This window comes from Mesoplodon mirus (assembly GCF_964341445.2).
Source record: "Mesoplodon mirus genome assembly, chromosome: X".
In the NCBI taxonomy this organism is placed as follows: domain Eukaryota; kingdom Metazoa; phylum Chordata; class Mammalia; order Artiodactyla; family Ziphiidae; genus Mesoplodon; species Mesoplodon mirus.
Window position 1 is genome coordinate 54,552,004 of NC_138981.1, and position 11,791 is coordinate 54,563,794.

The window sequence follows — 11,791 nt, forward strand, 5'->3', positions numbered from 1 at the left end:
TTTACAATCAGCTCATGCAGCTCAATAACAAAAAACAAACAACCCAATCCAAAAATTGGCAGAAGATCTAAATAGACATTCTCCAAAGAAGATATACAGATTGCCAACAAACACATGAAAGAATCCTTAACATCATTAATCATTAGAGAAATGCAAATCAAAACTACAATGAGATATCTTCTCACACCTGTCAGTATGGTCATCATCAAAAAATCTACAAAAAATAAATGCTGGAGAGGGTGTGGGGAAAAGGGAAACCTCTTGCACTGTTGGTGGGAATGTGAACTCATACAGCCACTATGAAGAACAGCATGTAGTTTCCTTAAATAGCTAAAAATAGAACTACCATACCACCCATCAATCCCACTACTGGACATATACCCTGAGAAAAGCATAATTCAAAAACAGTCATGTATCACAATGTTCATTGCAGCTCTATTTACAATAGCCAGGACATGGAAGCAACCTAAGTGTCCATTGACTGATGAATGGATAAAGAAAATGAGGCACATATATACAATGGAATATTACTCAGCCATAAAAATAAATAAAATTGAGTTATTTGTAGTGAGGTGGATGGACCTAGAGTGTGTCATACAGAGTGAGGTAAGTCAGAAATATAAAAAGAAATACCGTATGCTAACACATATGTATGGAATCTAAGGGAAAAAAAACAAAACAAGCCACCCCAGAAAACAAGAAAACGTCATGAAGAACCAAGGGACAAGGCGAGAATAAAGACACAGACCTACTAGAGAATGGACTTGAGGATATGGGGAGGGGGAAGGGTAAGCTGTGACAAAGTGAGAGAGTGGCATGGACATATATACACTACCAAACGGAAAATAGATAGCTAGTGGGAAGCAGCCACGTAGCACTGGGAGATCAGCTTGGTGCTTTGTGACCACCTAGAGGGGTGGGATAGGGAGGGTGGGAGGGAGGGAGACACATGAGGGAAGAGATATGGGAACATATGTATATGTATAACTGATTCACTTTGTTATAAAGCAGAAACTAACACACCATTGTAAAGCAATTATACTCCAATAAAGATGTTTAAAAAAAAGAAATGAATTTGAGTTATTTGTAATGAGGTGGATGGACCTAGAATCTGTCATACAGAGTGAAGTAAGTCAGAAAGAGAAAAACAAATACTGTATGCTAACACATATATATGGAATCGACAAAAAAATACAAACAAAACAAAACAAAACAAAACGTCATGAAGAGCCTAGGGGCAAGATGGGAAAAAAAACTCAGACCTACTAGAGAATGGACTTGATGATACGGGGGAGGCTAAGTGTAAGCTGGGACAAAGTGAGAGAGTGGCATGTACATATATACACTACCAAACATAAAATAGCTAGCGGGGAGCAGCCGCACGGCACAGGGTGATCAGCTCGGTGCTTTGCGGCCGCCTAGAGTGGTGGGAAAAGGAGGGTGGGAAGGAGGGAGATGCAAGAGGGAAGAGATATGGAGACATATGTATATGTATAACTGATTCACTTTGTTATAAACAGAAACTAACACACCATTTTTCAAGCAATTATACTCCAATAATGATGTTAAAATATATATAGATATAGATAGATAGATAGATAGATAGATAGATAGATAGATAGATAGATAGATGATAGATAGATAGACAGATTGGGTAATATCACTCCCATTCTTAAAACTCCTTATCATAATTATAATAAAATTGAAGCTTCTTACACTGTCCTCTAAGACTCTATATCAACTGGCTCCTGCCTATCACATTGACTTATTTCCCAACAGTCCTACAACCCCACGGACCTTCTTTCCATTCTTTACACTTGGTAAGCTTAGTTTCTTCTAAAAGTCTTTGTAGGTGATGTTTGCTCTGCCTGAAACACCCTTTTTCCAGATATTGGCATAGCTGGCATAATTTCCTGTTACTCAAACTCAAACTAAAATGTTTTATTCTCAGAGAAGTATTGTCTAGCAAGGCCACCTATGTATTCACTCATCCCCAATGAAATTACTATCCCTATACCTTCTCTTAATTTATTCATAGCACATAAAACTATCTGAAATACTATTTTTATGTACTTGTTTATATATTTATTCTTCTCTTCCCCATTAAGATGTTTTACTCATGAAAGCAGAAACTATAACAGTCCCCAGTATCTAACAGTTTGTGTAGTAGAAAGTAAATAATAAATGTTTTTGAATTAGTAAATTAATACATGAATTAAAAATAACTACAGAGATTTCTAGTTCTGCCATGATGCAAGAGCCTCATTCCCATCAGGTTTACCCCTTACAAGTAAAATACCATGGATGTAATCCAAAAATCAAGCATAGAAAATCTCTTAGAGGTGGAAAGATAAAGACTGGCTGCCTAGAGAATTTGAGATTTGAAGAACAACATGTTAGTGAGTTCCCTGGGTTACCTTGTTGTCTCTTATATATGCCAGACATGGTTCTGCAGAAAAATCCAACCTGGAATTGCTAGCAGTCACAGACAGAAAACTCCAAGAAGAGATTATTTCTCCTAGAAAGGACAGGGGAAAAGGTGGCCTAACAACAGAAACTGTTTTGGGCAATACTCATCCTACTTGAGCCAAACACCTATGGAAAATTACATGCCCACAACCTCCACGTTTCAGTAGAGACAAGTGAGAAATTGATCTTCTCAACCCCTCACCTGCAGAAGTCAGTAGTACACTGAGTCCCTCATTGGATGGTTTTGGGGATGGAGCAGGCAATTGATTTTCTATCCCCTGCCCACCAGAATTAGACAGTGCTCCGATTCTTGAACCAAGGTAGTGTCAGTGAAGCTGAGTGGGGAGCTGATCTACCCTCACCCAGCAAAATAAGGTGATGTTCTGTTTCCCTTGCCAAGGTAGAGTCAGTTGGATCCAGCAGAAACCTGGATCTGTATCCCCATCCAACAGTAATATGAATTAATGAGGTAATATGAGACAAAGCTAATTACCACTAGACTTCATGCCCATCTCCATGTCAGTGGGGCCCAGTGGGGAGCTGAGTATGGAGCCCAGCTGAAAGCTATATGACTAAACCTGGAGGTGCATGGTGAGGCATTCTTGCCTAGTCTTATATCATCAGAGTCCAGTAAGGAGCTGAGTTTCCACATCTGTCCTGTAGCAACAAAGCAGTATGAATCAGTCCTCAACTTCCCTCTTCCCTGCTGGCAGTGTTGCCTAACAAGGAGCTGATCTTACACCTCCACATGGAGGCAATGAGAAATTGTTAATTGTTGCCCCACTTTCAGCAAGAAGATGTCATCAAATTTACAGGAGTAACTGAGCATCCACTCTACCCATCTGCTAAGACGTAGTGTAAATCAGCACCCCACGTTTTCTGGGTTGGTGTCAGTAAGGTCAAGCAGGAAGCTAACCATACAAACCAACCCAGATCTCATGCTACCTCAAAAAAAGGATGTATTACTAAAAAACCGATTGAAATAGGTTTCTAAGTGTAATAATACAATATCCAAAATATGCAGGATACAACAGAAAATCACTCATCATACCAGGAACCAGGAAAATCACAACATGAATGAGAAAAGACAACAGATGCTAATACTGAGGAGAATCAGAACTGGGATTGTCTGACACATATTTTACAGCAGCCATCACAAAAATGCTTCAACAAACCACTTCAAAATATCTGAATCAAATTTTCAAAATAGAAAATATGGCAAATAAATAATTATTATTAAAAATGTCCACATGGCAAATAAATAACTGAAAAATAAAATAACAAATAATAATAACAATAAAACCCTCAATGGATGGGCTTAATATCAGACTGGAGATGAAGGAAGATAAATTCAGTGAACTAAAAAATAGAATAAGAAAAATACACATTTTAAACACCTGTTAGAAAATAAGGGAGAAACACAAAGAGAGACTTAGGGACCTGTGGTACTATAACAAAAATAACTAAGATTTGTGTCATCAGAGTCCTGGAAGGAGAGCAGAAAGGAGAAATGCTGAAAAGGTATTAGAAGAAATAATAGCAGAAACTTCCTAAATTTGTTGAAATTCATTAACCTACAGATTCAAGAAGCTTAGTAAACTCCAAGTAGGATAAACCCAAAGAAATCCATGACAAAGCACAGAATTAAACTTATGAAAACTAAAAACAAAACAAAACAAAATCTTGAAAGCAGTCAGAGATAAATGAGACATTATTTATAGGGGAACACTGATATGCATGATAGCAGGTTTAGCATATGAAACCAAGTGGATATTCTTTTTTGTGACAATATCATGGATCTCAAGTCTGTGAAAACTGGAAATTGGGTTGAGTCCAGTGTAGGTGCATAACCCAGCAAAAGTCACAGTGTTTCTCTTGGTGGTCTTATTTGTTGTGAATTTAAATATGGCATAATACATAGGATCATGTGTTTAATGTAATCAAAACAATGGGCAGTACATTAGAAAAAGATGAATTCCTGCCATTTATGACACATGGATGGACCTTGAGAGTATTATGCTAAATGAAATAAGTTAGGCAGAGAAAGACAAATAGTGTATGATTTCACTCATATGTGGAATATAAAAACAAACATAAAACAATTATACTCCAATAAAGATGTTAAAAACGAATAAGTAAACAAACAAACAAACAAACCAAATAAATGACCAAACCCAACCAAACCAAATAAAAACAAATACCTAGGGCTTCCCTGGTGGCGCAGTGGTTGAGAGTCCGCCTGCCGATGCAGAAGACACGGGTTCGTGCCCCGGTCTGGGAAGATCCCACATGCCGCGGAGAGGCTGGGCCTGTGAGCCATGGCCGCTGAGACTGAGCATCCAGAGCCTGTGCTCCACAACGGGAGAGGCCACAGCAGTGAGAGGCCCGCATATGGCAAAAAACAAAACAAAACAAAACAAATACCTAGATACAGAGAACAGAGTAGTGGTTGTCAGAGCAGAGAGAAAGTGGGTGGAGAGCAAAATGTGTAAAGGGGATGAATTGTATGGTGATGGATGGAAATTAAATTTTTGGTAGTGAGGAGGATGTATAGAAGGAGAAATATAATGTTGTACACATAAAACTTATATAATGTTATAAAGCAATGTTACCTCAATAAAAACTAAATTTAAAAATAAATAAATAAATAAAATTCACTTTTATTTTGAAAAAAACAAAACAAAACAAAACATGAGTAGTATTTTCCCCAGTGTTATTGAGGTATAAGTGACAAAATAAAATTGTATATATTTAATGTGCACAACACGATAATTTGCCCTTTCCACCACTTGGGGAATCATTGTCCTTCAAGTTCTCTCAATAGCTCTTTTTTATTAAAAAAAGAGACTTTTAAATTGTGGTAAAATACACATTCCTTAAAGTTTACCATCTTAGCCTAAAATGTGTACATTTAGTGACTTTAAGTAGGTTAACATAGTTGTGAATTTATCATTCATCTACAGAATGTCTTTTATCTTGTAAAATGGAAATGCTATGATCACTAAGTAATGGTTTCTCAATTAGTCTCTCTCCCCAGCCCTGTCTCTATGAACTGGACTACTCTAAGTACCTCATATAAATGAATCATATATTTATATTTTATGACTAATTTATTTTACGTATCATAATGTCCTCAAGGATCATCCATGTGGTAGCATGTGTCAGAATTTCCCTCCTTTATAGGACTGAATACTATTCCACTGTAAGTATAGACCACATTTTGTTATCCATTCACATGTTGATGGACGCTTGAGTGTTTTACACAATTTGACTATTGAGTATAAGGCTGAAATTAACATTGACATACAAGTATCAGTTCAAGTGCTTATTTTCAGTTCCTCTGGGTATATATCTAGAAGTGGAATTTCTGAATCATATGATAATTCTATTTTTAATTTTTGAGGAACTTCTATACTGCTTTCCATATTGGCTACACAATTGCACATTCCCTTCAGTACTCAATGTGGATTCGTATCTCTCCATGTGAGAAAACTCCTTGCCAACAGGTTATTTTCTTTTCTTTTCTTTTCTTTCTTCTTTTTTTTTTTACAGTTGCTATCCTAATATCTGTGTTGTATCTCATTGTGGATTTTGTTTACATTTTCCTAGAATTATTAGTGATGTTGAGCATCTTTTTTTCTTTTTATTGGCCATTTCTATATATGTTTTGGAGAAATGGCCATTCAACTTCTTTACCATTATTTTTTTTCTTACCCACTATAGTTTATTACAGGATATTGAATATAATTCCATGTACTCTACAGTAGGACATTGCTTATCTATTTTATATAGGGTAGTTTGTATTTGCTAATCTCAAACTCCTAATTTATCCTTCCTCCACCCCTTCCCCCTTTGGAAACTAAAAATTTCTAAGTCTGTGTGTCTATTTCTGTATATAAATAAGTTCATTTATATCATATTATAGATATCACATGTAAGTGATATCATAAGGTATTTGTCTTTCTCTTTCTGATTTACTTCAGTTAGTATGATAATCTCTGGGTCCATCATTGCTGTAAAATGGTATCATTTAATTCTTTTTTATGGCTGAAAAGTATTCCATTGTATATATATACACCATCAGTCTCCATTCATCTGTTGATGGACATTTAGGTTGCTTCCATGTCTTGGTTATGATAAATGGTGTTGCATTGAACATTGTGGTACATGACACTTTTTGAATTATGGTTTTCTCAGGGTATACGCCCAGCAGTGGCATTGCTGGGTCATATGGTAGTTCTATTTTTAGTGTTTAAGGAACCACCATACTGTTCTGCATGTACCTGTCCAGTTTTCTCAGCACCATTTATTGAACAGGCTCTCTTTCTCCATTGTATGTTCTTGCCACCTTTATCAAAAATAAGGTAACCATATGTGTGTGGGTTTACCTCTGGGATTTCTATCCTGTTCCACTAATCTACATGTCTGTTTTTGTGCCAGTACCATACTGTCTTGATTACTGTAGCTTTGTAGTATAGTCTGAAATCAGGGAAGCTGATTCTTCCAGCTCCATTTTTCTTTCTCAAGACTGCTTTGGCTATTTGGGGTATTTTGTGTTTCCATGCAAATTGTGAATTTTTTTGTAAAAAATGCCATTGGTAGTTTGACAGGGATTGCATTGAATCTGTAGATTGCTTTGGGTAGTAGAGTCATTTTCACAATGTTCATTCTTCCAGTCCAAGAACACTGTATATCTCTTCATCTATTTGTATCATATATAATTTCTTTCATCATTGTCTTATAGTTTTCTGCATACAGGTCTTTGTCTCCCTATGTAGGTTTATTCCTAGGTATTTTATTCTTCTGTTGCAATGGTAAATGGGAGTGTTTCCTTAATTTCTCTTTCAGATTTTTCATCATTAGTGTATAGGAATGCAATAGAATTCTGTACATTAATTTTGTATCCTGCTACTTTACAAAATTCAATGATTAGCTCTAGTAGTTTTCTGGTAGCATCTTTAGGATACTCTATGTATAGTATCATGTCATCTGCAAACAGTGACAGCTTTATTTCTTCTTTTCTGATTTGGATTTGTTTTATTTCTTTTCCTTGTCTGATTGCTGTGGCTAAAACTTCCCAAACTATGTTGAATAATATTGGTGAGAGTGGGCAACCTTGTCTTGTTCCTGGTCTTAGAGGAAATGGTTCCAGTGTATCACCACTGAAAATGATGTTGGCTGCGCATTTGTCATATATGGACTTTATTATGTTGAGGTAAGTTCCCTCTGCCTACTTTCTGTAAAATTTTTGTCATAAATGGGTGTTGAATTTTGTTGAAAGCTTTTTCTGTATCTATTGAGATGATCATATGGTTTATTTCCTTCAATTTGTTAATATGGTGCATCACATTGATTGATTTGCATATATTAAAGAATCCTTGCATTCCTGAAACAAACCTCACTTGATCATGGTGTATGATCCTTTTAATGTGCTGTTGGATTCTGTTTGCTAGTATTTTGTTGAGGATTTTTGCATCAATGTTCATCAGTGATGTTGGCCTGTAGTTTTCCTTTTTTTGTGACATCTTTGGTTTGGTGTGAGGGTGATGGTGGCCTCATAGAATGAGTTTGGAAGTGTTCCTCGCTCTGCTATAGCTTGGAAGACTTTGAGAAAGATACGTGATAGCTCTTCTCTAAATGATTTTAGAAATCGCCTGTGAAACCATCTGATCCTGAGCTATTTTTGTTGGAAGATTTTTAATCACAGTTTCAATTTCAGTGCTTCTGATTGGTCTGTTTATATTTTCTATTTCTTCCTGGTTGAGTCTCGGAAGGTTGTGCTTTTCTAAGAATTTGTCAATTTCTTCAAGGTTGTCCATTCTATGGGCATATAGTTGCTTGTAGTAATCTCTCATGATCCTTTGTATTTCTGCAGTGTCAGTTGTTGCTTCTCCTTTTTCCTTTCTAATTCTACTGATTTGAGTCTTCTCCCTTTTTTTCTTGATGAGTGTGGCTAATGGTTTATCAATTTTGTTCATCTTCTCTAATAATGAGCTTTGTTTTATTGATTTTAGCTACTGTTTCTTTCTTTTTCATTTATTTTTGATCTGAATTTTATGATTTGTTCCTTCTGCTTTTTTGGGGGAGATTTTTGTTCTTCTTTCTCTAATTGCTTTAGGTGTAAGCTTAGTTTGTTTATTTGAGATTTTTCTTGTTTCTTGAGGTAGGATTGTATTGCTATAAAGTTCCCTCTTAGAACTGCCTTTGCCCCATCCCATAGGTTTTGGGCCGTTGTGTTTTCACTGTCATTTTTTATAGGTATTTTTTTATTTCCTCTTTGATTTCTTCAGTGCTCTCTTCATCATTAAGTAGAGTATTATTTAGCATCCATGTATTTGTATTTTTTTTTACAAATTCTTTCTTGTAATTGATATCTAGTTTCATAGCATTGTCGTCAGAAAAGATACTTCATACAATTTCAATTTTCTTAAATTTACCAAGGCTTGATTTGTGACCCAAGATATGATCTATCCTGGAGAATGTTCCATGAGCACTTGAGAAGAAAGTGTGTTCTGTTGTTTTTGGATGGACTGTCCTTTAAATATCAATTAAGTACATCTTTTTTAATGTATCATTTAAAGCTTGTGTTTCCTTATTTATTTTCATGTTGGATGATCTGTCCAGTGGTGAAAGTGGGGTGTTAAATTCCCCTACTATGATTGTGTTACTGTCCATTTTCCTTTTCATGGCTGCTGACATTTCCCTTATGTATTGAGGTGCTCCTATGTTGGGTTCATCAATATTTACAATTGTTATAACTTCTTCTTGGATTGATACCTTGATCATTATATAGTGTCCTTCTTTGTCTCTTGTAATAGTCTTTATTTTAAAATCTATATTTTCTGATATGAGAATTGATACTCCAGCTCTCTTTGATTTCCATTTGCATGGAATATCTTTTTCCATCCCCTCCCTTTCAGTCTTTGTGTGTCCCTATGTCCAAACTAGGTCTCTTTTTTTACAGCATATATACGGATCTTGTTTTTGTTTCCATTTAGCAATGGCTAAATATCTTTTGGATGGAGCATTTAATCCATTTACTTTTAAGGTAATTCTCAATATGTCTGTTCCTATTATCATTTTCTTAATTGTTTTGGGTTTGCTTTTGTAGATCTTTTCCTCCTCTTGTGTTTCCTGCCTAGAGAAGTTCCCTTAGCATTTGTTGTAAAGCTGGTTTAGTGGTGCTAACTTATCCTAAATTTTCCTTGTCTGTAAAAGTTTACATTTCTCTGGCAAATCTGAACGAGATCAGGGCTGGGTAAGTAATCTTGGTTGTAGGTTTTTCCCTTTCATCACTTTGAATATGTGCTGCTGCTGCCTTCTGGCTTGCAGAGTTTCTGCTGAATCATCAGCTGTTAACCTCATGGGGATTCTCTTGTATGTTATTTGTTGCTTTTCCCTTGCTGCTTTTAATATTTTTTCTTCTTATTTAATTTTCGATATTTTGATTAATATGTGTCTGCACTTCTTTCTCCTTGGATATTTCCTGTGTGGGATTCTCTTTGCTTCCTGGAGTTGATTTACTCTTTCCTTTCCCATGTTAGGGAAATTTCCAACTATATTCTTTTCAAATATTTTCTCAGACCCTTTGTTTTTCTCTTCTTCTTCTGGGACTCCTATAATTCGAATGCTGGTGCCTTTAATGTTGTCCCAGAGGTCTCTGACACAGTCCTCAGTTCTTTTCATTCATTTTTTTTTTTTAAATTCTGCTCTGTGGTAGTTATTACCACTATTTTATCTTCCAGGTCATTTATCCGTTCTTCTGCCTCAGTTATTCTGCTATTGATTCCTTCTAGATAATTTTTAGTTTCATTTATTTGTGTTGTTCATCATTGTTTGTTTGCTGTTTAGTTCTTCTAGGCCCTTGTTAAACGTTTCTTTTATTTTCTCAATTCTATTACCACAGTTTTGGATCATCTTTACTATCATTACTCTTAATTCTTTTTCAGGTAGACTGCTTATTTCCTCTTCATTGGTTTGGTCTTGTGCGTTTTTACCTTGCTCCTTCATTGCTGTGTGGTTCTCTGTCTTCTCATTTTGCTTAACTTACTGTGTTTGGGGTCTCCTTTTCACAGGCTGCAGTTTTGTAGTTCCCATTGTTTTTGGTGTTTGGCCTCCATGGGTAAAGTTGGTTCAGTGGGTTTTGTAGGCTTCCTGCTAGCGGGGACTGGTGCCTGTGCTCTCGTGGATGGGGCTGGATCTTGTCTTTTGGTGGGAAGGGCTGCACCCAGTGTTGTGTTTTGGGGTGTCTGTGAACTTAATATGATTTTAGGCAGCCTCTCAGCTAATGGGTGTGGTTTTGTTCCTGTCTTGCTAGTTGTTTGGCATGGGGCATCCAGAACTGGAACTTGCCAGCCATTAGATGGAGCTGCGTCTTAGCATTGAGACAGAAATCTCTTGGGGAGCTCCCACTGATTGATATTATGTGGGACCAGGAGTTCTCTGGTGAGCCAATGTCCTGAACTCGGCTCTCCCACCTCAGGGGCTCAAGTCTGCCACCAGGCTGGAGCACCAAGACCCTGTCAGCCACATGGCTCAGAAGAAAAGTGAGTAAAAAAGAAAGAAAATTTAAGTAAGTTAAGAAAATTAAATAAAATAATATAAAATAATTAAAATAAAGAATAAAAATATATTAAAATGAGTTAATAAAAATTAATTTAAAAAAGAGAGTACCCAAACCAATAAACAAATCCACTAGTGAAAACAAGCACTAAATACTATACAAAGATAAACATAGAAATCAGAAACAAGTCAGTCACAGACAGCAAATGCCAAGACTACAGTTGCTCCCAAAGTACACTGACTCAAATTTGGGTTGACTCATTGTGTATTCAGGTATTCCATAGATGCAGAGTGTCTCAAGTTGACTGAGGGAATTTAATTCACTGTTCTTGAGGGTGCACGGAGAAATTTCCCTTTCTCTTCTTTGTTCGCACAGCTCCTGTGGTTCAGCTTTGTTTTTGGCACCACCTCTGCATGTAGGTCACCCTCAGGCTTCTGTTGCCATCCAGACAGGACGGGTTTAAAGCTGCAGTTGTTTGGGACACTCTGGCTCACTCATGCCAGGAGGAGGGAGGGTTACAGTATTTATAATGGAATTCAGGGTGAGCCTGTGGTGGCAGATGCTGGCGTGATGTTGCAACAGCCTGAGGCCCACCGTGAGTTCTCCTGGGGAAGTTGTCCCTGGATCAGAGGACCCTGGCAGTGGTGGGCTGCACAGGCTCCTGGGTGTGGGGTATGTGTGGATAGTGACCTGTGCTTCCACAAACACATGGAGACTAAACAATACATTACTAAATAACCAAGAGATCACTGAAGAAAT